This window comes from Rhinolophus hipposideros (genome assembly GCF_964194185.1).
Source record: "Rhinolophus hipposideros genome assembly, chromosome: 17".
In the NCBI taxonomy this organism is placed as follows: domain Eukaryota; kingdom Metazoa; phylum Chordata; class Mammalia; order Chiroptera; family Rhinolophidae; genus Rhinolophus; species Rhinolophus hipposideros.
In genome coordinates, this window is record NC_138063.1 from 11,559,624 (window position 1) to 11,584,167 (window position 24,544).

Here is a 24,544-nt window from a genome sequence, read left to right on the forward strand (position 1 = left end):
CAGTTCAGTCAGTAGACCTTTGTGAGGTGCCTGCTGTGCGTCAGGCGTTGTTCTGTGTGCCGGCAGTCAAGATCCCTGTCCCCTGGCACTGTTGTTCTAGTGCAACGTGACAAACACTAAATATGGTCAAAAGAAATAGGCATTTGGAGAATAAAAAGAGTAGGGTAGGAGGGAGGAGGATGGCAGAGCGTGGGGCTGGGGGCCATTTGCAGTGTTGAAGAAGGCGTGATGAATAGGCTTCACTTAGAAAATGACATTCAGTCAGTGCCATGAAGGAGTGAGGGGTTAGCCTTTTGGGGGACGTCTGGTGAGGTGTGAGTCTTCCAGGCAGAGGTACGTAGTGTTAGCAGAATGTGACAGGAATTGTGACAGGACAGAAGAGAGAGAGGGTGAGAATTGTAGGAAATGAGACCCAAAAGGTATTCAAGAATGCTGTAAGAAACTGTAGGGATTTTGGATTTTAGTTTAGTGAAACGGGGAGATACATAAAGGATCTGAGAGAAGGGATGATGTGATCTGACATTTTAAATAGATTATCCTCATGTTTGTGTGTAGGGGAGTGAGGGTAGAAGGATGAAGGCTCTGTCTAGTGGGGTGACAGTGGAATTGGTGAGAAGTGGCTGGATTTGGGCTATACGTTGAAGGTGGAGTATTCTTGTCCCCCGTTATCCATGGGGGATGCATTCCAAGATCCCAGTGGATGCCTGCAACCACAGGTGGTCCCAAACTCCACAGATACTATGTTTTCTTCTATACGTCCATACATACCTAAGATAAAGTTTAATTTATAACTTATGCACAGTAAGAGATTAACAATAATAGTTAATACTAAAGTAGAACAATTATAACAATATACTATAATAAAGCTTATGTGAATGTGGTGTCTCTCTCTCAAAATATTGCATTGTACTGTACTCACCCTTCTTCTTGTGATGATGTGAGATGATACAGTGCCTACATGATGAGATGAAGTGAGATGAATTGCATAGTAATTGTGACATGGTATTAAGTTACAATAAGGGTGACGTGAACGCAAGCTCTGCCATACCATGATAGTCGATCTGATAGCTGAGATGGCTAGTAAATGACTAATGGGTGGGGAGCATATGCTAAACAAAGGAATGAGACGCATCCTGGGTGGGATAGAGTGCGATGGCACGAGATTTCATCACACTATTCAGCACAGTGCACAATTTAAAACTTATGAACTGTTTATTTCTGGAATTTTCCATTTAATATTTTCAGACCATGGTTGACCAAAAGTGAAACCATAGATAAGGGGGAACTATTGTGATAGGATTTGCTAGTGGATTGATATGCAGTGTGAGAGAAAGACAGTAATAAAGTTTTCTGCGTGAACAAGTAGAGGGAAGAAAAGACCACTGAGGTGAACAAGGATGTAGGTTTGGAGTAGGGGGAAGATGAAGAAATCCATTATGAAAATACTACCTATTAGATGCTTCTGCCAATTTCTGACACTTACTTGTATTTGTGAGAACAGGTCGAAGAAGATTTATTTTATTGAACATTCACTTCTATGTGGGAACAAGAAAGTGACTAGAGAAGGGGGGAGGGTTTGTGGTATTCTGGGGTGGGATATATTGACATATTTCATAGAGATGACATTATATCTCATGGGTGAAGGTGCTACCTCTCAGCCACACCATAACATGCTTAATAAACTTGATTCCATGAAAAATGGAGATGGAACTAAACAAAGGAAACTTGGTTTGGAGGTTCCGTAAGCTTAGGAAGAGCCTGTGAAGCAGATTAAAAATTTTCTTTCAAGAAACATTTCTAAATATCTGTGGAACTGGAGTGTTCATCTTGTTTGTTCCAGGGATGGTGAGGATAATTAGAATAACAACCTTGCCAAATGCTGAGAAGGCTTTTATGTCATGACACCCATCTCCTCCCTTAAGAGGAAGAACAGGAAGACCTCTGGCTTGTGTTTCAATCCCATTCAGCTGAAAAAAAGATACCAAATATGAAGGGGTATTAGTGGCCCAGTCTGACCTGTAGGAGGACTCCTTCTCTTTCATTGTACTTCCCTAATGAGAACACTGAAGAATCAACTCTGGGCCGTAAAAGAAATGAGTAGAAATTTCTGTGGGAGCAGCAATGATGGTACGAGCCCTGGGTCATTATAAAATGCCTTTTTGGCAATTGGTATGTTCTTTTAAGGTCCCGTGCAGTCCTGTTGGGAAAATGACCTGAGCCTCCTCCTGCTGGAAGAGATTGCGGACACCATTGGAGGGCTCCGCAGGCAGCAAAAGTGAGACTCTGGGGAAAGTGAGACAGCGGTAGTGCAGGGGGTCTTTTTTCTTTGCCTTCTCCTACTGACTCTTAATACCAAGGTAAGTCACGGGACTCTGTACAAGCTTGCCTTGATCAACAGGCTTAGTAGTCAGAGATCCCAACCCTAACCCTACTTCCAAGGACACTCTAATGAATAATTGCTGTGCCTTTAGTATTAGCCAGAAGTTTTAGTAATATAATAGACAAAAGGATTAAAAATCAAGTGCATTAACATATTCCATATAAGAAAATTCTATTTTAATTCAAATTGCAGAATGTATAAATATGTTAATCTATCTTATTTTTAAGATAATGAATGCATCCTTGGACTAGAAATCCATAAGGTCTCAAATTAACTATATTAGACTAAAAGTACCTTCAATGTTAAAGCAGAGGTAATCTCTTATTAAGCTCATTGTGGACAAATATGTTTCTTCTTAAACCTTCTTATCAGATTTTTTCCTTGCATCAGCATTTTGAAGGCAACAGTACACATAACTCCAGCCACAGATTTAAAGGAACCCAGTTAGAAGCCCTCCCGCATGGCTTTGAAATGGTACTATTAAATACATTTGAGTGATACACAAATAATTAGCCATAGGTAATTAAATATGGTTCACTTGGGCTCTCTAGTCTTGTTCCAGAGTATTGGGAAGACTCAAAACTCCCTGTAAATAAAAGTAGGATTATTTTCATTTCAAAGACCAAAGCTGAAAGGAGGACCCCACAGGTGGTCTGTCACCTGCTAGTTTGTCACCCACATGTGACTGTATAAAAAGAACTTTCTGAGGCAAAGATCGATGGCTTTCCTTAAAGAAGAACATAGGGACTCAATCACTAATTGGCTTACCTCTCTCTGTTCCTATAATTGCAAACCATGCTGGAATCAACTTTCTGAAAGTGTGAAATAGCTATTACTGTACACGGCTCACTTTTACACCACACTCTATTTTTATGCTTGAGATGTTTCTTTTCTATCAACCTCGTTCAGCCAAAAATTTATATAAGAATTCTCTCTGACATCCAAAATATAAATATAACATCCTTCTCTAGGGTGAAACTAAAACTTTTAAGAAGAATACGAGGACAAGGTTCCAGTTAATGAGTTTGAGTGTTAGAAGTCCAGAGCTCTAGACTCTTCCTTTTATCTTCAAAACAAACCTACACCAATCCTCCTTCTGGAATTGGCATTTCATAATGTACTTGATATTTTTTTCCTGCAAAATGGTACAGTACAATAGACATTTATGTATATTATCAACTCAACGTCATTAGAAGGACCCATGCAAGCAAACTGATTTAGAGATCAAGCCTGATTTTATCATAAATAACATTTTAATAGACAGCTGAGTGGAAGTAACATAATGACATTAAGATAGACTTGTATTTTTGTAAAACTTCATCACAACTAGTTGAAAAGTGAAAAAAAACAACAACCAGTTAATTTAATCCACATAATAACAAATATTTTTCGATAAATCGCCAAAGTGCATTGATTATAGCAATAGGGTAATGCCTTTCCCTGCCAAGTTCACTGTTGGCTGACAGTATGTAAAAGTTAGGCCACATTGGATCTGTAGTCATTGTCAAGGAAACGTTTAGACCCATTGTGATCTGTGATGACCACTCCTCGATGACCCCCTGTCATTCTTCAGATCTTAACTACCCTGTCCTCAGACAGGTCTCTGTTGACACCACCCTATCTAAAGAAGCCCTGTCTCTGTCTAAGCACTTTCCCTTTTAAAATCACTTTGTTGATTCTTTCAGAACGCTTGTCATGATTTTTTGTTATCTTGTTCTTTAAATGTTCTTTGGGGTTATTCTCTGTTTTTCTCGTCTGGAAGAGGAAATTGTCTATCAGTAACTAGCTCAGTGCTGGGCACAGGACAGACACTCAGTAAATAATTGCGAAGTGTATGGATTAATGAAGAGAAAAGATAGCACACTGTCAAGGTTAGTCAATAACATCAGTAATTGATCAACTATATGCTGGTGCGATGGGGGATTATGAAGAATTGTATGTCCTCCCATAACTGTTTTTTTTAATAGCAATCAGGCATTGATAAAGATGTACAAGTATGTATACAAGTATGTATAAACCAAGGGTGCAAGGAAGAATAACTATCATTTCAAGCCTGATTTCGATTTTGAGAGCTGATTCAGCTGGTAGAAACAATGAAAACAAATTGGTGTCATCCCCCCTGAGTTAGACTTAATTTCAGCTGGCTGACATATTGACAGGTGTTCAGCGGTTATGTTATTATACCAGTCATCAGTTAGCCAGACTGGCCTGGCCCCAAGTGAGCTGCCCGCCACCCACTGTTTGATCTATCCTGGTCAGATAATACACCCCTTGTTTCTGTCCTGAAAGTTTCCTCCAGAAATTGTCTTCTTGCACGTGACTGAGCCTTGCTCATCAGTCTCATGTCCCTATCCTGGATCACAGGAATAGGGAAAGACAGAGTGGATGCTACGTAACCTTTAATGGTTTGAACCAAGAACCATCTACTGTGTTTCCCCGAAAATAAGACTGGGTCTTATATTAATTTTTTTCTCCAAAAGACGCATTAGGGCTGATGTTCAGGGGAATGTCATCCTGAAAAATCATGCTAGGGCTTATTTTCCAGTTAGGGCTTATTTTCGGGGACACACGGTATTTGCTCCCAGTTCTGCAGGTCAGCAATTTGGGCATAGCTCAGCTGGGATGGTTTCATCTCTGCTCTGTGTGGTGTTGCCTGGACTCATTTATGCATTTGTGGTTATGTAGCACAATTTGTGGTTAGGTAGGTTGGCACTGGCTTCTTCTGAATGGCTTCCCTTACACATATGACCGTTGCTTGGGGCTGTCAGCCAAGGCACCTTAGTTCTTCTCCCTGTGATCTCTCCAATTGACAGCTGAGGCCCTAAAGTTAACCAAATGCACAAGCACTTATCCAGCTGCTTGTATTGCCCCTGCTAATGTGCCATTGGCCACAGGTCAAATAGCCGATCCCCGAATCATTGAGGGAGGGGATTGCACAAGGGTGTGGGCACCAGGAGAAGTGAGTCCTGCAGGGAATGTGCTAGATGACATTGGCAGGCAACAGTAGACTAGGAGCTATGTTCTTTACAAATACTGTGACATCCTCAAGTCTGATTAAGACAAACCAGCCCAGAGTTCACATAATTAGAATGGAGAGGTACAAGGAGTCCTGGTTTCGTGCCACTGCTTTCATGTCAGAGGGGAGTGTTCACTGATAACTGATTGTTAGAAGCATCAGAATGAAATCACGACAGAACAAAAAGGCTTGTTAAGCAAATTCTTGCTATAAAAAAGTGATGCCACCAAATATTAGAAACAACTCACATTCATTCTGAGGATCAAAGAAGAACACATCAGAATTAAAGCATTTGTGGCTACTTAGAAAATCATTAGCTTAGCAAATCTTTTTTTATGTAATTGATATTTGAGGCAGCTTAGTGGAAAGGGATGTTATTTGGCTTTTATTAACCATCAAATATTTAATACGTTCGTATAACACATTTTGAGAAAAATCACCCTAATCCAATACGCAGTCTTGATTGTGCCATCCTGTCAAACTTTATTGCTCATTTTACAGTCGGGAGGGGGAATTCATAGTTTTAATGAAACAGGAAATATTTTGATCAGCATAGCAGTTTTTATTGAAACATTTATAGTATTCTAAAATGATTTAAGTAACAATAATTAATGCAATATTCATTTCTTATTGTAAAATAAAGATGGTTAGTATCATCATGCAGTGTGAGATTAAATGGGTTGCTTTATTTAGGATTAAGTCACAAAATAGTACATATAGATTGCATAAAGCCACTTCCCTAATCTGTTCCCTGCTCCTTCTCAGTGTTCTCTAGAAGTGCAAACATCACAGAAAAAACAGGTATTTCCTGTACGTTACTAGAAGTCTGCAGATGAGGCTAATCTGTGGAATAACAAGGTGAGACAAATCCTCTGGGGCCAGAAAGCAAACAGCTTGCTGAGTACATCCTTCAGTGGCTGATGAAACTGATGAATTAGATGACAAGATAATACTAATCTAATGTAACCATCCAAAAATTCTTATTTCAACCATATCTTAGCATAGGAAAGAGAAGAGCAACTAATGCTTTATATATTTATGTATGCCAAGAACTGCCCTGATTACTTCATCCGTATTATTTCCTTTAGACATTGGAAAACTCTGAGTCTGCCAATTGATGCATGATATTGTTGACAGGCAATAAAGTTCTTAGAATGTCTCTGCCATCTTGTATGGAGAAGATACAACAAAAAGATGAAAAGAAATGGGAAATGAAGGGGGAGGGAAATGATTTTTATATTGCTTTGCTCCTAGCATCCTCCATTATTAATTATTTACTACTATGATTCTGGATTTCCTTAAAGTGTTATCTGTCTACTATGCAGCTATCTTTACATAAGTAGACCACAGAATGAAATAAACACATAACCTTTTAATTTTTGTTTCCTATGGTCATCAAAACTACTTAATATTTAAAATCTATAGATTTCCTTTTGAACACTATATGCTATGTCCTTGGCAAATGGACGTTTGGATAGCTTCCAGTTGGGAGCTCTTGTGACAGTGCTGCTATAAATATTCTAGTGCGTGTTTTTGGAAGAGGGCTCCTTTTGGTTGGATATACGCTGATCAGAAGATGTGTGAGTGATTAGCTTTGGTAGACACTGTCACACAAGTTTCCGAAGTTGTTGAATCAACTTTATTCCACCATCATGTGTGACTGTTTAAGATCCTTACCAACATTTAAAAATTACTCCTCTTTTTCATGTTAGCCATTCTCCTGTGTGTGTAATGGTACTGCATTGTAGTTTTCATTTTTTTTCCCCTTGTGGCCAATGAAATAGTCACCTTTTCGTATGTTCAGTGGGTTGTAGTTTTTAAAGAGCCCTTTTATTTGCATAAAAGGAAGGTGCGTGGGGGAACCTGGTCATTTGTTCATATTTGGCAAATTAACTTGGCTCGCAGAATTAGGGCCTGTGATTCACCAGCTGATTGCTATGCAAATAAGTATTCCACGTACGTGGTGTTTGTAACAGAGTTGTCCAGGTTTGTTTTCTTAGAGTAAGATTGTACTGTGCATATTTTTTGCAACTTTTTTCCCCCATACAATAATATAGATCTAGTTAATCCTATTTAATGATTGCACAGTACTCAGTATTTCATTTTTATCTAACCACTCTTTTCTCAGTGGACATGAAAGTTATTTCCCGTCTTTAACTGTCATCAAGTAATTTTTCAATTAATATCATTGTGAATTTGTATGTTTCCTATGGGTAAATATCTAACTGTGGACTCTCTGGGTCAAAGGGGATGTACACATAAAATTTTTAATAAATGCTGACTTGGTGTCCTCCAAAAAGAGAATACCAGTGTAACAAAGTAAAGAATTCCCTATTTTTCACAACCACGCCAACGTCAGTTAATGTCAGTAATTTTATTTTTGCCAAATTGTTGAGTAACAAGTAATGTATGGTTTTAAAATTTATTTGTTCCATATTTGTCTTCTAAAACATTACCTGTACATATTCTTTGCTCAGGATTACAAACTTCAGTTGTTTTAGGGACCAAGAAGATGGGCAGGTGTAAAACAAGGGAGAGCAGAGGGATAGTGTGGGGGGAGATGATGACTTTTTTCTAGGCCAAAAGTGAACTCACATTAAAAATTCCCGTTAAAAGCTATTAGGTTATTTATCTTTTCCTAATTTTGTGCTCATTTTCACATATGATTTAATATTTATCTTTCGTCTCATCCATTGCAAATATGTTACTTTTACCTGTCACTTTATCACATCTGTTGTTTGTCTGTGTGTTTATTCTTTCACAAGAGCCAGGTTTCGTTACATAATGAATAAAACAGATTTAAAAATTTTCTTAATTTTGGATACTATTTTAGAATTAGAATACTTTTCTCTATATTTAGTTTGATTTATATTGTTCTTTTTCTTTCTTACTAGGTGAAATGTTTTTAGTCTTTTTTGGTTAATAATTAAAGGTCAACTATCAAGAGTCTGACTACTTCTTCATCTAGGACATTACAAAAAAGTCCTAAGAGAATCAAATAAATTTAAAAATCAGAACGTGCTTAATTCATATTAGAAGAACCTTTGTAGCCGTGAATATTTTAAGTGGGCTTAGATGAAGTCTTATGTTTCACCAATGTCTAGAAGTACAAATGATATCATTTCAGTAAATTCCCATTAATCTTGGCTCTAGTAATTTGGAACTTTTAGTCACGATAATAAGATTTAAATAGAAACTGCCCTATACTTCACAAATCCTTTATATAAGTTATGAGTCTAATTTATATAAACAAATTGACAGAATATATACATAACATATATTATGTATATATTATATATATTAAGTTGGTGCAAAAGTAATTGTGGTTTAAAAGGTTAAAAATAATTTCAAAAACCACAATTACTTTTGCACCAACCTAATATATATATATTTCTTGTTAGAAAAGTTGTTTAAGCACCCTCTGACAATTGGACACTCCTTGTTACATAGGAATAATTTGTGTGCTAATTACTGATAATTGTGAATTGGCAGAATCAGGACGTGATTAATACAGTTTAAGTGTGTGTGTATATACATATATATTTGTAAAAGTAATAAGTGAACAAATGCTTGTTGTAAAAAAATTAGAGCAATTTATTTTTATATGATAGTAAAAGTAAATGTTCTTTTTCCACATTCAACACCTATTTCCTTCATCAGAAAGCCATTATTGTTAATACTTGGTAGTATATAGTTCTAGGACTTTTGCTATACACTTGTATTCATAGACACACTATTTTGAAATCACAGATGTGGTCATATAGGTGCAGTTTTTAAAAATATGTAAATGGGATTCTATTTTGTGACTTGCTGTTTTTGCTTAGCATGCCTTTTTGGTCTCTCCACATCTGCACATGCGCCCTCCTCAGTCCTGGTACTGACTTCCTGGTGTTCCATGGGTGTGCCCAGTGATGCATTTATTGGTAAACATTTAGAGTGTTTCTACAGTTTTACTTTAATAGTGCTGTACTAACCGTTCTCAAAGACCTAGCTTTGTACACATGTGAGTATTTCTGAAGGAGAGATTCCTGGAAGTGTAATGGCTTGCTCAGAAGGTCATGTACATTTTAACATTGGGGCTGATGGTAATGAATTGTTCTCCAAGAGCTCTACCTACGTATTTACATGTGCGGCCTCTCCAAAAGTTAAAGCCAGATTTCCCATACAGTGTTCAACAGTAATTATTGTCCATCTTTAATTTTCACAGTAAGATGGATGAGAAAGTGCATATTATTTTGGTTATTTTGTTTTTGCCTGATTGCTTGTGAGACTGAGCATGTCTTCTTACGGTTATCCTCTAATTATGTGTATTCTGTAAAATACCTGTGCAAAATGTTTGCTCAAACTTCCCCTTTTCCCCCGTAAAATAACTTGAGGTTAACCTTACATACATAAATACTGTATAGTTCTACATTTCTGCTGAGCATTTTTATTTTTCTGAAGCTCAAAATAAGATACAGATGACATAGATGGTGACTTTTGCCTCTCTTTTTCCTCGTCATACTTACAGGCTATCTTCTAGTTGCTTTATAAACAAGCATATGAATTTTTAGATGATTGAGATCTGTTTTTTGACAGGAATTAATTTCATGGCCACCACCCTGCCTTCTAGTTCTTCCAAGGATTAGGCCACTTCAACAGACTCCCTTACTGTGAGTGACAAACACATGTATGTCATCAAATATGTCAAAAAGTAAAATCTATTCTGGCTTTGCTGTCCAAGACTTAGCAGTCTTGGAAATGTATCAACAGAAGTCTTTCACAAAACATGGCATGGGGTCACAGGTCTGAATTCTATGTTGGGGTCCATGATGTGGCTGTTTCATTCGCTTAAAACAGATGCTACTAAATCATTAAAGAGCAATTACACCGAAGACTTTTCAAGGAAAGAATTTGTCATATGACAACATGGATGTTGAAAAAGATGTGAGTAGGAAACATGAGGGGACGAGAGTTTGGAACGCTGGGCTTTGATCTCGTTCTGGCACTAACTAGCGATCTGTCAGTTCACTCCTCCGTGTGATATGTTTGCGACTGTGTTGGATCATTTTTACGGTTCCTTTTGTCTTTTCGCTTCTGGCTACGCAGTACAATTTTATGTCAGTGCTTTCTTAGTGGTTGGTGTTCAGAGTGAAAATGTTCTGTTGAACTCAGTGAAAGGAAGGTCAGCTATTCTTATGAAAGGACATGTGATCCAAAGGAAAATCTAAGGCGGGTATGCCCACCATTACTAGCCACACAGCATTTTTGATCCTCTGTTGAAAACGGCCGTTTTAGAGAATTGGAGACTACATTAAACACTCCAGCTGGTAGTCAGATTGCTAGAAAATTTAAAACTTAACTCGGCACTGAAATTTATCAGTCAAAATGACTGACACGCTAACAACTCCAAACTGCACCTTAATTTGTCATTTGAAGGCCAACTGTTGCTTGTCATTTGTAAGCTGACTCGATATAAATTGTTAAACCTCAGCAAACGTGAAAATATAAACAAAACAATTAAAGTATTCTCTTGAAATGGGTCATTCAGATTTTAAAAGGTGCCTTAAACACCTTCAAAGCAAGAATCCTGTTGGCGTCCCATCGTTGATGATCTCGAGATCTCTAACTGTTCTTGCTGAGGTGAACCTGTGTGTCCCTTTTGGATCTCAGCAGCACACATATGATTCATGTCCTGAGTGGAATTAGTAGACCTGTAGATGATTCTTTTAGCTATTAAATCATAAAAGACTCCATGTTCAAAAACTGGACAAACTTCTACTTGTGCAGGTAAGTTTTCTTCATTGAAATAGTTATTTTCATGTTGAGGTTGAGAGTAACCAAGGGTTCCCCTAAGTGTACAGTGTACAGTGAGTACCATAGGCGAGGTACTAGTAGTCTTTTTTTAAAAGCCCTACATTGTAAAATGTGTGTGTGTAAATGTGTGTGTGTAAATGTGTGTGTGTATGTAATATGTATATTTTACTTATTACCTAGAAAAATGACGTTTCATGTATTTACTTCATATTTGTGTATAAAAACAGCAACCCTAAAATCAGAATATATCTTTTGAAGAAGCTATGTCACAGGAGTCTTTTTAAGAAAGTGACAATCTTTGGGAAAAGCAGAATTAGTACTATAATAACAAGCTCACTGATTGTGAATAAGTCAGAGGAGGCCATTGTGAATTAATAGATATATCAATATACAATATCTTTGAAAGGAAATGCACTTTACTTTGTTTTCAAGAGGAACTGCATGATGGACAGGTCAAGAACATCTGACAAATTGTTGGGAGATGTAAATGCTGATCTTAGCACTGGCGCCTATAATCTGTGTCACCTTAGAAAAGTAATCTTTGTGGGACAAGCTTTGTTTATTTGTAATACAAGGCACTGGATGGCTCTTGAAATCCCGGCTGTTTCTAATGTTCTGATTCCAAGACTCACATTCATTACGACAAATTCTCCAGTGCAAAAATTATAGCTCAAAGCACTTTTGAGAGCAATGATGATATTCTTTTTTATTCATTTATTCATCAAATATTATTAATTGTTTAATGTATTCGAGGTACACTCTGGGCATTGGGAATAGAAGATGGATAAAATACAGTCCCTGGCTCCAAGAAAGATACAGTCTGCTAGGAGTCAGCCACATAACAAGAGTGCTATAAAGTGTCATACCCTGTTAAAATGGCACAGGGGTACACAGGAGAGAGAAATTAATACTACCATTTGGTTGGATACAGGGGGAGCTGACAGGAAAGACTTTGTAAAGGAGGAAATAATTAAATAAATTCTTAAGATATGAGTTCACTAGAGGGGTGGTGGGTGATACGGAGTAGGCAAGAGTGGGGAGCCACAGACTGCGTTGAAATAGTTATTTACTTACAATAAATTATAGTTTTAGGTTCAAGGGGAACATAAGCATTTGGTGAATTAAATTCTACTTTGTATATCAGCGCCTGGGAATTAAGATTATTAGTTAATATGTTGATCACCTCTGAGATGTAGGAAGGTGTTTACAATGCAGAAGAGAGTACTGTGTTGTCGTTTGGAGGGAATTTTGAAAAGGGAGCTTTGTAAATTTGTACTTAACTAGCTTTTTCCCTCTCTTCTCTTGTGCATGTGGTGGATCAAAATATAAAGAAGGAAAGGCACTGCTATGACATGCATTATTTTAAACAAAAGCATGAAAAAGATATTTATATAATTTGCAAAGTGATACCCCCCAATAAGCCTACTACACCCCTGACACCATACCTAGTTTTTACAATGTTATTGATTATATCCCCCATACTGTATTTCACACTTCCATGACTCTCTTATAACAACCAATGTGTACTCCTTAATCCATTCACCTTTCTCACCCAGCTCCCCAACACTCCTCCCATCTAGTAACTGTCAGTTTGTTCTGTGCATCTACGAGTCTGTTTCTGTTTTATTGATTTTGTTCTTTAGATTCCACCTATAAGCGAGATGATATGGTAATGGGGTTGTCACTTTGTGAGGCATATAAATATCCAATCACTATGTTGTTTCGTACACCTGAAACAAATGAAAAAAGAGTGAAAAATATAGGTTGTTTATTACAGAGTTGTACCTTTGTACTGAATGATACGCACTGAAAAGTATGCTTTCTCTAATAATCATCCCAACAGAACAGATAATGACTAGTAATTAGTGTTTGCTGTTTAACAGTCCAAAGTAAAAAGTAGGCAGTGATGCTACAGCAAGCTGGTCATTAACCTTTGTAATTTCTTCAGGTTATTGGTATTGTGTCACGAACGTATATATGGCCTAATAGTTTCACATGCCACGTACGTGGTAGTTACCTTACTGAGATGGTCCTTGTGTCCCTGAGGAGTCTGTGTTTCCACAGAGATGTTGGAAATGGTACTGAACCCATTGTTCCTTTGTATTGGTGTCAATCACTCCGATGAGGGGATACTTGATGTGGCATCGGCTCTAAGAACAGGGCTCCAATGTGCCCTGTGAGCTGCTCGGTTCTGGACCCTCTGTGACGCAAACATGTCTGTCTTCCAGAGTAGACTGTGCGCTCCTCTGAGGGTAATGACCTTGTCATACTGATTTTTTAAAATTATGTACTCTGCCCTCTGCCCTTCTGCTCTTCTCAGAACCTGATGGAAGGCTTCAGGTGCCAGTGGATCATATATTCCAATGTTTGTTAAAGCCATAGCGTAAAGCTATGCATGTGATAGCCCTATGTGAAACAAATAGCTCTATGTGAAAAAATTCCTATTGGGACATGAGTTTTATTAATTAGCATATTAGCTTGAACATCAGTCCAAGCATATTAGCTTGGACATCAGCTTGGAGCTAGCCGACCTTGAATTTGAATCTGGCTCTGTCCTGTGAGGGATGGTAAAGGAGAAGCACATGTATATTAGAGGCCTGTTTATATTCCATTCATATTAGCCAAACATGTTATCTTGAGTCCTTAAAACTACCATGGAAAATATGACCAATAACCCTTTTTACAAAATGAGCAACTAAGGCACAGGTGTGTGTTCATTGCCCAAGTTGCCACAGCTAGTAATTTCTGGAGCGGGAATGCATTCATAGACATTTTTCCAAGGCTTATGCACCATTCATTTCCCATAAACTACAATTCTTGTGTGCCCCTAGAGAAGTTATTAACATCTCTGAGCCTCCATTTTTCCATTGCTAGAAATGACGATGTAATGGTTAATTAATTTGTCAATTTGGCTGGGCAATGGTACCCAGCTGTTTGGTCTGACACCAGTTGAGGTATTTTTAAGATGTGGTTAACATCTCAACCGTGTACTCTGAGTAAAGCAGATTACCTTCCTTAATGTGAGTGGACCTTAGGCAATCTGTTGAACGCCTTAAGAGAAAAGACTGATGTCCTCAGAAGAAGAAGGAATTTCACCTCCAGACTGCAACATAGGAATTCTATCGGAGTTTCCAGCCTGCAGACTTCAGACAACATCCACACACTGGGTTTTCCAGCTGGCTGGCATGCCCTTCAGATTTCAGACTTGGCACAACCACATGAACCACTTCTTTAATAAATCTGTCTCTCTCTCTCTGTCTTTTTGTCTATCTCTGTCTCTGTCTCTGCCTCTCTCTATAATTACATGTATACATACATATATACATACATATATTCTATTGTTTCTGTTTCTTTGAATAACACAGAGGTTAATCCAATAAGAAATGCTTATTTCATGGGTAAAAAACAAATATGAAATGAGGTAATTCATGTAAAAACACCTAGTATTGCCAACCACTCAGTAGAGTTTTATTATCTGTTTCTCTCCTTTTTGTCTCTTTCCCTACTGTCCTCTTTCATGTATTTCATATTTTTATTGCTTCTATCTTTTTCATTTCCCTTGTAATAAAAAGGTTCTTTGATGCATACAAAGGACATCTTTTTAAATTCCCCAACTGTCTCAGCACAAATATTCTAATAAAACCAGAGTGACATTATACGACGATTAGTGCCCACAGTGACACTGACACGTTTGCTTTCACCAGTGAGCAGTGATAATTCATCTACACAGCGTGGCTGTGAGAACCACGCCCTTCCACAGATAAAGGTTGGCACAATCTGTAGCCATCATTAAGTTATTCACCGTGTGCATACAGTTTCAAAATATATCATTTCCCACAATGTTGTTCTGTCTCTGTTTTCATTTAGATATTCCTCATTTTTATGCCACTTGTATCTTACATTGGAAAAGCACTTTATTATTGATTTCTTCATTGGATAAGTAGTATGGTGAATTTGACACTCGATATACTTTCCCTTGTACAACAAATAAGAAAACGCTGGCATTGTAAAGTCTCTATATAGGTATTGAGAATGTGTCTATAGATATACGATGGGGGGGGGAGAAAGAGAGAGAGAGAGAGAGAGAGAGAGAGAGAGAGAGAGAGAGAGAAGGAGGAGGAGGGAGGTGAGTGAGCTTTGAGAGGGCACCAGGAAGTCTCTTTTGTCACTTAAATTATTACCAGCATCTAATTACTGATACATGAAATTCAATTTACAAGAACTAAGGCTTAATTCCAAATACTCTTGGAAAGCCGGCACATAGACCGAATTCACACTAAGATGTCAGGTAAGCTCCTTCAGAGTAGGGGCTGTGTCTTGACCGCTATTGTAGTTTCAACTGCTAGCACATAGGTGCTTAATAAATATTTTGATTGGGTAAATGATGCTAGAATCAATTTTGGAGTCTGAATATGATGAGTTAGGTAGGAATGCAGATATCGTAGAAATTTGGCAGCAAAAGTGTGAAATTGGTGGAGTAGGACGGAACAAAGAAAACTGAGAGATGCTTTGTCACAGAATAAACAAACTTTACACATTTTATCATCCTGCCAAGGATAGATCAGGACTTTGTTAAGCGTCCCATCTCCATTTAGCTCTTAGGTATGTATTGTGTTGAGTCAACGCGGGAGCCAGCTATACTGCCAGTCACAGCTGAACTGAGAGCAGCCCCTGCCTTCCGCCCAGGGGCAGGCAACATGTCTGCGTGGCAGGCATCAAGCGACTGTGCCCATGGCTTCCCCTGACTGAGGTCTTGCTCTCTCCAGCACATGCCGCTTTCCAGCCATTCCCAGTGCAGTGTCTGTCCCACTGCGGCAGTTCTGTCCTAAAAGAGTTAACAGAGCTTCCAGAAGGGGCCTAATTTAGAACCTGGCAAGAGCTTAGCCTCTGAAAGAAATATGGCTCATCGCATGCCAGGTGATATAAATTAAAGTTAATATTATATGTGATGAAATGTCCTTTTAGATATTATGTGTAATTTTGAGTATTAGGAAGTCCCAGTAGGCTATTTTTAATTTAATTTAATTTTTTTTAGAAACAGGTCTATGAGATTTCCCCATATATTCATTCTTTCCTTTAAACAAAGCACCAGGAAAAGGTTATATGAATAATAATGTTTTTAGGATAGCAGGTAGAACAAACACATACAAAGTTATTAATAATAGACTGTGAAAATATATATTAAAAAGTAGTTAAAAGCTTAGCATATATTATATAAAAAGCTCATACTTTTTTTGATTAAAAAAACGGTAAAACTCCCCTAAGAATTAATTAAGAAGAGATATAATTAGTTAGCATGCATATGGAAACGTATCCAACTAAGCTACAAAGAAATTAAACTTAAAGCATCATTTGAAATTACCTCATAGTCTAGCTGTGTGAACCTGGAAAATTACTTGATTTCCCTACTTCAGGTTTTCCATCTGTTAAATAGGGTAAAAACATGTCACAGGGATACTATGAGCGGCTGATGTATTTTTATGCCTATATTAATGGTATGTGAAATTTGCTGAAATACCACCTGGCTCAAAATAAGACTCAATATGCTTATTTGTTGTTATTATTATTATCATCCCAACATTAAAAAAAATCGTAATACTATATGCTGAAAAGCATGCGGTGAAATGTGCATGTGCCCATATTGCAGCTCTCAGTGCAAATGAGAATAACCTTTTTAGAAATCATTATGAAAATATGGGTTAAGAATTGTGAACTTTTATGCTCTTGATGCAGTGATTCCAGATAAAGGTTATTTATCCTAAGAAAAAAAAACTCAGAGAGAAAATGATAACTGCATAACTTTCATATGCCTCACCCTACTATAATGCTTTAAAATGTTTCTATGAAGGAATATTATGTAGTCATTACAAATAATAATTATAAGGATTGTTTAGTCAAGTAAAAAGCACCAGTATGGTAAAGCAAATAATGCAAACAGAATGTGAAATGGTCCCTGTGACAAACATTCTGTTTTATGGTTTTTCATTATCAATAGGTTTTATCCTCCCACCATTTTGGCTCCAGGACACAAGGCAGGGCAAATGCCTCCGCAGGAAGAAAAGGAAATGGCATGGAGGACAGGGGAAGGAAGCCAATTCCCTGCCCCTCTCACTGTAGTGAGTGTGGTGAGTTGAAGACAGAGAGGGAGTTAAGGGAAGTAAAGTAATGAGGCCATCCTGTCATTGTCTCCCCGCTCCAGCCCTCAGCTGAAAGCTTGGAGAAAGTAGATACTATTAGATGCAATGATGGGGAAGCCAATAGCAAAGAGCCATTTGTGTCCCACTTTCCGGTAGAAAAAGGGCAGGTCTGCCATGCCTAAGTACCCTTGTAGCCTCATGGTACAGACCCAGCAGGACGAAAGTCGGGCACAGTGAGCTTTGGCGGAGAGACACTGTTGATTGTTGGAGCTGCTAAGCCATCACTCACTCCCCCTGGCATGGAACGGGTCCATAAGTGAGAGAATGTGCAGGGGGCACTGTGAGGGAATAAGAAAGTAGCTAAGATGAGAGTCGTTTATGAAAGGCTTGTCTTGAGGCTGAGATGATCTTGACATGGGAGGTTCAGTTTTCCCAGGAACTACGTCAGAGCTGTGACCGAGACCTAGGGGCATGAGCCCCAAGGTGGTATCAGGAATAGGGGTGCGCTGTCATACTCAGTCTGAGGCAAATGAAGAGTCACACATGCACCGTGACTCGCTTAGTGGGCAGCAATGTCGGGGGCCTCTTTTATGCAGAATCCTCCTGAAGATGTCCATATCCTAATTCCTAGAACCTGGAAATATGCTAACTTAGACAGCAAAAAGGACATTGCCACTGTGACAAGTTAAGGGACTTGAGATGGAAATTCTCCTGTGAGTCCCATGGGATCACAGCGGCCCTGGTAAAGGTGAAAAAGGTGGGTAGGAATAGCAGAGCCAGAGAAGGCGACATGATGGTGGAAACAGAAGCTAAAGTGATGCAGCCACAAGCCATGGCATGTTGGTAGCTTCTAGAAGCTACGAAAGGCAAGGAAATGGGTTTTCCTCAGACCTTCCAGAAGGAACACAAACCTTGACTTTAGGACTTCTAGCCTCCAGAACTATACACTAATATAGTTGCATTGTTTTAAGCCGCTGAATTTGTGGTCAATTGTTACAGCAGTAATAGGAAACTAATACAGGACCCAAGGAATAAAGCAGGTCTGCCTTCCTTCTGCAGAGACCAGCAGTGATGCGGACGTCACCATGTGGGCTCAAGTCTAGAGTGCCCCACGGGCATGTGAGCTCATTGGCACCTCCATACCTCAAACACCATACTGGGGAGCAGTGGGTGATGGAGGTGTGCGCGAGGGAAATCTAAGAAGACTTACCTGGAAGATACTGACTGACTAGGCATAAACTTCTTATTAATTGTCAAGTTTACATTTTTCTTCTTGCTACTGATTTGGAGGAGGCTCACAGGAAAATAGGTCAGTCCTAGAATTAAGCTGACTGAGAGAAGGTAGCTATGTTGCTATAAATCTCTGCCATGATCAGAGTAATAATAGCGTTACCTACCTGAATTCACGTCATATGCCAGGGACCATCCCAGGCATGGTGCACGCATTACCTAAGTGAATGCTCATAGCAATACTATGGGGAAGGTACTGTCGTCACCTTCATTTTTACAGATGTGGAGACTCCGAGGTATCAAGAAATTAAATAATTTGCCAAAGGTCTTGTGGCTTTTGAGCTGCTGCGTCAATATTTGAACACAAACAAGCCCGAAAGGAGTATAGGAAAAGGAAAAAAGTTGACTTATTCTGTTGGCAGGATTATGGATATGTTCTTTTTGCTTTAATTTTTGTTAATGGCGAAATAAAGCCATGATCACACTTCTTTTATTGGCCATTTCCAATCTGTGAACCAGTTGGATTCTGAAATTATCAGTCAGGGGATTTGGAAAGTAATGTGGTTTGTAGACAGACACTGTTGTATTTGAATCTCTACTCCAGCACTTAGAGATGATAAATTGGGCAATTCACTTAACCTTTCTGAGGCTCAATTTTCTTATTTACGAATTGAGACTAATAACACTTGTAGTTAAGGCCATTTTTAAGTACAGTGCCCGAAATGTAGTCGGTCAACAAATGCTTTTTCCTTTCCTCCCCAAAAGCTTTATTTAGAACCGGCAACCTGGTTTCCTATTTAAAACAATAAAATTCTTGAAGGTTAAAATTGCACTTCAGCCAGCAAATCTGTGTCACTCACAATTTACTGGACGTATTATACTAGGAGTACTGTTTTGACTACGCGTACCCATCAGCACTAACATGGCTTCTGGGAGGAAATGAAATCCGAGGTACAACTCGGTGTAACAAGGTTATGTGCTGTTGTATCCCAGAAGGGAGGACTGCCTTCAGCCCTCCTTCTTCACTACCCCTAGCCTTGGCAATGAACTCTCTATTGATAATGTTGCAATTGTGCAGCTGGTGCTGAGTAGGAGTGAGAATGGGGACTCAGAAGGGGAGTAGGGCAGAGCTTTTTCAAAAACTGTATTGGGTAGATATTCCTGGGCAATTTTAGTAAATTCTCTGTAGCAGCTCTAGAGAAGATAAACATATTCCTGGTGGTCTAATCATGACGAAAGCATCGCTGCTTCCATCAGTGGGTTCTCAGGTCCTGGAATTGACTCTGTAGATTTCATTGGTATACCTATCCACAACATGTACTCGTACAGTGAATTCTTGAGCACAGTGCAATGTCCAGAGCTCTCCACCAAGCTTACACTCAGGTGCTGTTTATATGCACTTATCTGTGAGAACCCTCATCCACACTGTGGCTGAGCAAATGTCCCTGTTCAGCTACTTGGATAGAATTAGTCAATCAGGACATTAATTATGTTGAGTGTTTTATGTGTGTTACACCCTAAAGTGGCTCCATTTAAAATGATGTTAAAAGTGTATTGGATTGAGAGGATGGAAAAAAAATAGAAGAAGAAATCATCAAGTGAATAAATAAATCTATTCAGCCATATGGCCAGTAATATAACTGAGCAAAATTAAAAGGCATGAGAAAGGGAAGAAGCACCCTGTTAGATCTGATCTGGAAGGAGACAGAGGGTGGATGGAGTGCTGATCAATCATGCCGTCTCAAGCAGTCCTCCAGCAATGACTTCCGATACGATATTTCTGCTCTAAGGTCATTGCCATGAATTCATAAAAGAAAGAAGGGAAATAGCATTTCTGTTGCATCGCGCACACACACACGTTTTCACTCCCCTGCCACCAACTGATCCATAAAGATCTGTTACTTCTCAAAAGTCTTAGGCTGACATCATCCAATAAGCTTTTCTTTTTCTTTTTTTTGTTTCTGACTAGAGAACGGATTCCTCTATTTGAGCTGTTGCCTTTATCACTGTGATTACATTCCTTCAACTGAGCAACTTATTCATGTGAAACCATAAGGCCTAGAATAAAAAATACCCCGCTTTTTATGCTTATCTTCAGTGAAAACGTGACAAAAGTAATGAAGACAAGACTAATAAAAAATAATACTAGAAAGCTAGTTTAATCATTTGCGAGATCAGTGCTCTCTACTGTTTTTTTCCCCTCAAGCATCATTTCTGACGAAGGCTTTAGTAAATCCGGGACAGCTGGCATTTGGGTTGATTACCTAATAGTTTGGGGGAGACAGCTGTGGAGTTAAGAGCATTAGAATTTAGCAGGCTTAACACATAAAAGTAATCATGGCCAGGAGTCCTTGAGTTGTGGGTGAAACTCATGGTGCAGACATCCAGGTCCTGAATGTTGGAGGGGAAGGAGCAATCCCCTACCTGGAAGCTTAGCACCCAGAGGTTATAGGAAAAATTTCAGTGAGTCCTGAATTAACACTAAGCTGCATAGTTAACAGCTTGATGTAATGTAGCCATTTCCCACCTTTGTCACACAGCTCATACGAAACTGCAGAGCTGACAAATAAGCCCAGGGCACCTTCTGTCCACACCCACATCCTCTCGAGAAGCTGCTTTCACGAACCTGCTTCATGTGGGGTAAATGTGAGGACAGTCGCAGGAAACCAGGACTGGAAATCCTGAGGGGAAAATTCCAAAATAAAGGGTTTACCTTTTTTCCTCTTTCATGTAGCTCTTCAGTCAAAAGACCATTGGTATCCTGTACCTATTTTGTAAATAATATAATAATTTCGGGGGGAAATTACTTTCAGAAGAGTATACATGTGTTTCAGTTAACCAAGAAGTGATGACTAGGGAAGGAAAGACAGTCTGTCAGGAGTACAGCTTGAATTACTTTATCTCAAAGAATTATGTTTCTGAGCACCTGAAAACAGGGTTCAGGTGTGAGTGTGCATGAGTTAAAAGCCCATGGATGGAATTCAGAAATCTCCTGGCTGCTTGGTCAGTGTGGCGTCAAACATCTGGTATCCAGAAGTCTTTGTTGCTGTTCTGGTTCCTTTTTTCCAGCTATTCTGTGGTTTCTGAACATAGTCACTGAGTCAAGTTCACAGAAAGTTTAGGATGAAATAGGTAAATATTGATGCCCTCAAGGATTTTAACTTAAAATCAGGAAGTTAGTAACACTAATTTTAGGATATGGGGTAGAAAGACTGTGACAGGATCTTCATATCCTATTTTTTTTTCTTTCGCCACTTTAGGGACCCTTCTGAGCTCCTAGAGCTCTCTCACTAACTCCTGGAAGGTCATGTTTGTTGAGTAAACAAGATAGAGATGGAAGGATGGAAGATAGCCATACAGCTGTTTCAGAACAGTTCCTAATTTAACAAAGCCACCTAGGTATTGAAAGTGGACTTTTTTTTCTGAACAAGGCTTTTACTGTCCTTGCTTTCCATATTGTTTATGTTTATATTTGAAATTAAAACATTGCAGAAATAACAAAACAGCTATCAGAAACATGTCTGACTAAGGAAATGGAGACCAAGATGTAACAGCAGCAAAGCTTTTATATTTGAGTGTCATTGCAGAATGAGTGGAATTTCCAGAATGTTCCTGGATTATGTGTTGGGCACATTAGGCCGGATGATGCTTATTCCATATGGAATTCTCTATAGTTCCAGGCAGACAGGTGGAGACAACAATATAAGAGTTACCTAGGAAAGTCTGGGCTGTGGACCCGGATATTTAGAGGAGGCTGTGAGATCATGGTGCAGAACACTGAGTTATGTCACCACTCCTTCCAGTGAGAAAAGTGATGGAGACGATTAGTTTGGGAGAGAAAGTGGTGTGAAGGGATCGAAGGGAAAGAACTCGAGTAAAAGTCATAATGCATTTCTCACTCTTACCGCTTTCACTTTCATCCCCTTGATTATGTCACACTCATGACTGAATGTTTTTTCTTTAATTATGATAATCATAAAAGGTAGACAATGAATGATATGGACCCTGAAAACTTCATATGAGAAACTTCTCAAAATCTCCCCTGTGATCAAGAAAGGGACACAAATTACACCAAAGCATTTCATAGGAAAACGAGTTAGAAGCAAATGTGCGAGTCCCAAGCATTCCTTTGCATAGTGTTTTCTTGGAGTATCTGTTTGAGGGCCAGTTCTGAACAGGCTTGACTGAAGCCTAATGACGTGGGAAGCAAGTATACGGAGAATGTAGGTCTAGAAGGCATGGAAGTGGCATTAGTAAATGTACACAGGGCTGTTAATGTGCAGGCAGGTGAGAAGTTCTATACGTATTGTACATATTTTAACATCTGTTATTTGAAGATGCATTTAGGAATCAAGATTTAAAGCACTCGGAAAAGCACCTCCAAAAGATCCATATGGGTAGATTAAATTCCAAAGTTCTGCAACAAAATACTCTGATCATTAATCTTGCCAACTGAGGAAACATTTAATTCCTTAAGCTGAGAAGCGAGCAAAAGCTGCCGCTCCGGTTTCCCCAACTGCACTAAAAGTGCGATGTATCGAGCTCAGCCTGCTGTCATTGCGTTATTAAATCAATTCCCCAGGCAATCAGTCTCATGGAACGCCACCAAACGAGCAGATTTTCCCTCCCTGCACCTCTAGAAATCCCTTAAATGCTGCAGGACGCATACTTTTTTTTTTTTTTTTTTTTGTCACATATTCATATGTGATTCATGGAAAACAAATGAATTTATTTGGATTTTAGAAAAACACAATCTTCTTCCCTTATGAATTTAAATTTCTGGTCTTGCAGTGATCAAACCTAGGGGATCAGCTGAATTTGTTGGGATTTCTTTGTGACATGGGAATACCAGATGTTAAAGTGGAGCTGTGACCGCCTCAGTTTTTACTGGGTTGCCAATACAATATCAAAGTGGGCACCAGACACCCTTCAGATAATTTCCAAGGGGAATTATAGAGAACTTGTTCTATGACTCTTGGATCCCTCGACCAGATTCAGGATATAAACACAGGTCAGAGTGGAAGGAGGAAAGGACTTATGAAGGGATTTCTTGTCCAGTCACTGCTCTGATGCTGGGCCTCACCCCATGTCTAAGGAGGGAGCTCCCATGGAACCTCTGGTTTGGACACGTGCACGGTTGGGCTGTTACTCCTATGCCTGCAGGAAAGAGGTGGCTGCCTTGGGTTCCCTGCTTTCTTGGTGTCTGTTAAGGCAACGAGTGAGGAGGTGTTTCTCATGGGCCAAATGTGGGTTAAGAGAAGGATGGGTGGGTTTGCCGTGGGCCCAGTAACATAGTACTAGTTGGAGGGACAGAGGGCCCCCAACAGCAAGAACCTGGAAATCAGTGCTGGGTTCTTTGGGGCTGAGGAAGAAGTCACAAGTTGGCTCTCAGCATTGACCCAGGTGAAGGGAAGTGAAGTCAGAGAAACCAAGGAGGAAATATTCATAGAGCCTGCACTGAAACAACAGTATATCTGTTAAACGTGCAAGGCCAAGGTTGCACAGAGCCTGTGTTCAGTGGTATCAGTAGAGTCTTTCCAGCAATTTCTACTTCCAGCACCTCATTGTAGAGATAAGAAACAGACTAGCAAACAACTAGGGATGGTTGGAGAGGGGGATGATTACAGAGTCACGAGGCAGAGAAATCAAGAAGGGAACGCCTTCATTTCTCAGACTTCTAGCCCAAGGCTGGGGTGAATTGCCAAGAGAGGGTTGTTGCCCTTTTATTAATTAATTAATTAATTAATTAATTAGTGTTTTTTTTTTTTTCTTAAGTGAGACTGGTCATTCTCATTTCTGAATGAGACTGTGTTCCCAGAAGATCTTAGGGCTATCTGATACTTAAGAATGAGCAGAAAAGTCACAAGTCTGCTGAGATTTGCATCTTGGGGAAGTCAAAGGTTACATTGAATAAAGCTTGTAAGGATGGTGGGAGATAAAAATCAAGTTGCATTTTGGTTGGGTCAGGAATTGTGTTGCCTACAA